This window comes from Mustelus asterias, chromosome 6, assembly GCF_964213995.1.
Source record: "Mustelus asterias chromosome 6, sMusAst1.hap1.1, whole genome shotgun sequence".
Classification (NCBI taxonomy): Eukaryota; Metazoa; Chordata; class Chondrichthyes; order Carcharhiniformes; family Triakidae; genus Mustelus; species Mustelus asterias.
Window position 1 is genome coordinate 82,923,545 of NC_135806.1, and position 6,278 is coordinate 82,929,822.

Below are 6,278 nucleotides of genomic sequence, written 5' to 3' on the forward strand. Positions count from 1 at the left end.
AACCCACCACCCAGTTGCATCAAACACTATGCAGAGTGGCAGCAGTGCCCCACATCCTCACTGATTGTAACTACAGAGTGTGCAGTGGTTCTCCCTTCCTTCCGCTCCAATCAACACAACCCCAGCCTGACCCTGCCCCCAGTAGGCCCGACCCCCTCAAAACCCACCCCCTTGACACTGCCTGGTGCCCAGTGGGTAGTTCCAGGGTGCCCGGTGGGCAGTGCCAGAGTGGCAGGCTGGCAGTGCCAGGGTACCAGGCTAGCAGTGCTAGGCTGACATTGCCCAAGGGGTATATTTTTTAATCTGCCTCGAAAATCTCAGTGAATTTGATGAGCTTCTCAAAGAGCATTTGAAAAGCTCCTGGGTGGAGCTTCAATGGCCTCCAGTTCTACCGGTGGGTCATCACATCTGGCTCCCGTGATCGTCGCCAGAAAGGATCTCCTCCGGTGAGGCCACACAAGCAAATAAGCCCAGACGATTGAGTTCCAGGCACATTAATTTCATTCAAATTCAGCATTACAATAAATTTAAATAATTTATTCAGCCTCACGCCAGAAATGGGGGCAAGGCTGATCGCACCGGATATCCGGTGCCAGTAAGATTACAAGAGGTGGGAAAGCGGGCGCGAACCTGATTTCTCAGTTCTCTCACGATCTTACCAGCTCGCCCCACCCATAAGCCAACAGAGCGCGATGATAAGATCACCTCTTAGGTGCTTTCACGGATCTAATGAAGTTTGGAGGGAGACTCTGTCAATGCCATGTAGGTTATTTGTTTGAAAGAGGAAATCTGACAATGAGAATCCTCCTTTGGGCCACATTCTTCCACATTCCAAAGTGCATCTGTTCCCTACTCCTGGTGAAAATGGGGAGTGCTGGGTGCAGGGGCAGGACTTCTGGAATTGGGGCTGTATTGCTATTTTGGCTAAGGTGCAGAGCCTTTCCAATTTTTCAAAAATTTGGGGCCTATTCGCCTGCATCCTCTACTTCCTGTGACGATTCATCAATGATCAACTATCCCCTGGTGTCAGCATTAAATACCACATAGATGAAGAATACAACCTCAGTCACATCTATGCCAAATCTACCTGATTAGAATTTAAATATTATTAGTGAGACCGGGACAGGATCGTTCAGGCTCACTTGCCTTAATGGCTGCACCAGTGGAGGTCCCCATCAGCAATGGGGACCAGGCATGATGTCCTCGCCAGTGGGACCGGAGCCCATTGAGGTGCCCCAGCTGGTCAGGGGTGGGGTCAGTGCACCTTGCGCAGTGCCAGCCTGGCACCCTGGCATTGCCAATCTGGCACTGCCCACCAAGCACCAAGAAGTGCCAAGAGGTGGGCCTGAAAGGAGCAGGGTCAAAGATTAGATAGGGTAATTTAGAATGAATGTTCCCAATGGTCAGGACCCACCCCTTTGGCACTGGGCACCATAACTGTGCCGAAGTGTCTAGTGGGCTGTGCCATGCCCCCGACCACCCGAGGGCTTCAGTGGTCTCCGATCCTTCCAGCAAGGCCAGCATGTCTGGTCTCCACTGATGAAGATCAGCTGTGATTCTTACTGGTGTGAGGTCTGACCAGTGAGGGGGTGTCAGTGAAGCCGAATCCATTCATGTCATGCAAAACATTACATTAACATGCAAATCAACTTCATGCCCCTTTCAGGTGTGAAGCAGATCCAGCCAGCAAAACGGTGCGAGTAGCATCCCATTCAGCACTGAAACTGGGCACAAACCTGATTTCTGGTTTCGCACGCAATCTTACCAGCTCACTGCGCTGATTGACTGATGCGGCAAGCCAGCAAGGTCACAGCCGAGGAATGTGAGGGAAGGTGTCATTGATAGTTCTATGAAGTGACACTTGCTCAGCAACAATCTGCTCGCCAATACTCAGTTTGAGTTTGGCCAGGATCACTTATCTCCAACCTCTTACAACCTTGATCCAAACATGAACAAAAGAGCTGAATTCTAGAGATGCGGTGAGAATGACTGGCCTTGACATCAATGTAATATTTGACCAGCATAACACCAATGAGCCCTAGCAAGACTGAAGATAATAGAAATCAGGAAAAAATTCTCCACTGGTTTCAGTCATACCAAGCACAAAGCAAAACGGCTGTGGTTTTTGTAAGAGTCATCTCACCCCAGGACTTTGCTGCAGGAATACTTTCGGATGTCCCAAGCCCAACCATCTTCAGCTGCTTTATCAATGAACTTTCTTTCAACACAAGGTCAGAAATAGGAAATGTTATTTGATGACTGCATTGTTCAGTACCATTCGCAACTCCTCTGATACTGAAGCAACCTATGTCCACATGTAGCAAAACCTGGATAACATTCAGATTGGCTGATAAGTGGCACTTGTATCACATGCCATTTAAGTGCCAGACAATGGCCAACTGGCACTGCCCACCAGACACCTTGGCACCAGGTAGTGCCAAGGGAGTCAGGTGATTGGTGGGTGGGGAGGGGGAGAAAGGACTCACTGCCACTCTGCAAAAGGATCCTTGGGAGAGGGATGGCTATTGGATTAGGCTGTCAGTGGGGGGCTGGAAACATGGGGACTGACCTGGGGAGGCCAGCAAAGGGAGGGGGAGGGGGGAACTGCGCATGTGCCGATCTTCATTCCCACTGATCGGTTCATGCGCAGTGGCCCACTCAGTGCTATGCTGTCGGTCTCTCGAGTGGGAATAAGCCCCACCCTCACAGTCTGTCAAGTACGCTAAAACAAATTGGTGGGACTTACTCCCGTTTTCCAGCACGTTGAGAACTTAAGAATTTTTTTGGGGAGAATCCCGGTCAGTCTCCTAGCAACTCAAAGAAAAATGGTTAGCATATCTACAATTCAAAAATCAGTGAAAATCCAATGGTTGGGGCTTAAGTTTCGAAATGTTCACTGTGATACCGCACAGCGTAGTAGCAAAGTTATTGATAGATTAGTTATAGACTGCCAAAGTTTGCACTTCGCATTTTAAAACTTTACTTATTCCCTTTTCAATCATTTATTTGAATGATTTAAATAAATGCAGCAATAATGTTTTATTTAAACATTTTGAAATTTCTGGTTGAAGTAGTTTTGCAAGCTTGTATCCAGAAAAAAACCATGAATAAATCCTGCTGATGCCACTGCATAACTGTGTGGTCCAGTCCAATAGTGGAGTAGCAGACTGCACCAGCAGCCGATTTCTTCATAGCTTTTTCTCGTAAGAGCACAATGACTTACCAGGAAACTATTTTTCCAGACAAGCCACAAGGAAAGAAAGTGGGCTATGAAGCAAGAGGAAGTGAAGAATTGGAGTATGGCCATGATTTTTAGACTCTGAATACAAAATATAATTTTGTTTTTCAGCTGAAAATATCAGAAAACCTGTCAAAATGTTTCACTCAGAACAAGAAAGAAAATGTCCTCTGTTCCAAAACAATTGCATGCTCTATTTCAGGCTTGTCCGAAGTATGGCCTGGGGGTTGGATGTGGCCCATGAAACCACTATGCACCAGTTTTCAAAATCCCAGTCAAACAGTTGAGTTTCAATGGATTATTCTTGGAGCTACTCCTCCAAATACAGGCCAGTTCTCTCCTGCCTTCTGATGGGTGAACTAGTGAGCCTATCAGCTGCAAATGAGGGAGTAAAGCAGTGTTTGATTGGAGGAGTAGTGAACACCACATTGGTGAGTGTGTTGAGGGAAGTGGAACAACGAAGCTAGAGCCCAGGTAGACAGGTACACCTGACTCAGAGCTGACATGTGAGCATGAGTCTGTGTTACAGCTAGTTTTCTGTTTCTCACCCACTTTTGCTACTGCACACCAACAAATACAACACCCACATTTTTATTACTTAGCCTTTTTTTTAAAAACTTGATTGAATTTTTGGTGAGCAATTCATAGAATCATAGAAACCCTACAGTGCAGAAGGAGGCCATTCGGCCCATCAAGTCTGCACCGACCACAATCCCACCCAGGCCCTACCCCCACATATTTTACCTGCTAATCCCTCTAACCTACGCATCTCTGGACTCTAAGGGGCAATTTTTAACCTGGCCAATCAACCTAACCCGCACATCTTTGAACTGTGGGAGGAAACCAGAGCACCCGGAGGAAACCCACGCAGACACGAGGAGAATGTGCAAACTCCGCACAGACAGTGACCCGAGCCGGGAATCGAACCTGGGACCCTGGAGCTGTGAAGCAGCAGAGCTAACCACTGTGCTACCGTGCCGCCCGTTTAAGGAAAATTGTTTTTCCTTAAAAATGTTTTGTTTTGGAAATACAGTTTAATTCTGTGCCAAAAGTTATCTTGCTCCTCAGCCCCTTGAGTGATAAAAAGGTTGGACATATCTGCTCTATTTGATGCAGATAACTGCTTCATTATTTTTTGTTCTCTTGGTTTGAAAGATAAATGATACTTTTGGAAAAAATAAATCACAGGTGATAAAATTATCACCAAAATTGTTGTGGTAATAGTTCATATGAACTATGTACAAAAAAAATAAACTAAAATTAATGGTTGGTCATACTATTACTTTAACAGATACATTTGTAAAATGTTCTGAAAATAAATTAAATATATGGTTGCCACTGACAAACATTCACAAACAGTACAAAAGTTTTTCAACAGGTAACTGAATATGCATTTGTCCAACAGTGACTAAGAACTAAACATTTACTTGATATTGGAAAGTGAAACTGCATTATATTTGATACAAACCACAGGACAGTTTCACTGACCTTTTGAGTATATTAAGTGAAACAGGCTTAAAGAGTATTGAATTTGCCATTAAAGTGGTATCAGTGTTACAAACGTGTTATAAATTAGGGTGGTCCTTTCACTATAGTTAAAGTGTGTCCTATTCCCGCAGCTCAATATGCCAATAATGTTACATGGCTGGCAATTCTCAAGTCAAATCTTTGAAAGTCATTCCTTGATTTACTTTTATATTATTTAAATTAAATATCTGAAATTGGAGAGAAAAGAAAACAATCTTCAAAATGCAACAATAGTTTTCACAACTGCAGCACTTTTAAATTTATGTAGCCAGTAAGTTACCAATTTCAAGTGTCACACTGTTGAAGCTGTGATATTACACACACACACAGTATATTCAAATGTATAATATTTCAAGTTATAGAATTATGAAAAGCTACTTTGAGATTGATAGCTGCTAAAAGTTGCTCGAATGCTGACCAATTTAAATGAATTGTACAAGTTTTGCTAGAGTGAAGCATTTCATAGCATGCATTGTTACAGAACAAGGAAAAAAGTTTAGATAAAAATAAAACACTTCCTTGCTCTCAAATGCTACTTTCAAGAATAAGGCTCCAGTTTCAATTATTCCCTATTTACCAGGGATGTTGGTTGGCATTGCAGGAACACCCTTCAGTGTACCTGAACAGGCGGAATGTGATGTTTAGGGGGTTTTCCACAGTAACCTCATTGCAGTGTTAATGTATGCTTATATGTGACACTAAAACTAAACTTTATTGAAAGGATAGATGTTTGTTAGGTACCAGCTCCAACATGCTCCTGTGGTTAATTAATAATGAATACACAAATGTAGCAATTGTGAAACTTGACCAGGAGTTGCTGTTGTGATGCTAAATGTCAAAGTATCACAAATTATGCAGCAATCAATAGCGATTCACAAAATATTTCACAAATTGCTGGACAATTTACATACTGAGGCATTATTTTGGTAGTAAATTTTTAAAAACGCATTCATCTGGTAATAAAATTAACATGTCTGAAATTATAAGTTCAAGATAGCAAACAAGTCAGGCACTGGAAATCAAAGTTTGATTTTGAACACCTTTCTCTTAACCCTTCTGATCCAAGGAAAACAGAGCGAGTGTAAAAGTAAAACTAGTGCTGTAAAAAAAAAAGTGGCATGTCCTCCTTCTGTCCGCTCCTTTCACACCCGATGCTGGAGCTGTGGATACAACTTTGCTGCTCGAGTCAGGAAGGTCAGGCGAGACAGGCACATTGGTATTTGAGTGCAGATAAAATCAGTATGGAATAGCAATCTGCTACTTCAAGGAAGTTACAGCCCATTGAAAAGAAACAATGGCATTTAGTAACAGCAAAACTGATGACACATTATGAAAGCATCAATTTTGTTCTGTGCCTAGAGATTAAACACAACCTACCCAGGCAACGCAGGAGGATAAGGTAATCAAGAAGGCATACGGCATGCTTGTCTTCATCGGTCAGGGCATAGAGTATAAAAATTGGCAGGTCATGCTGCAGCTGTACAGAACCTTAGTTAGGCCTCATTTAGAATAT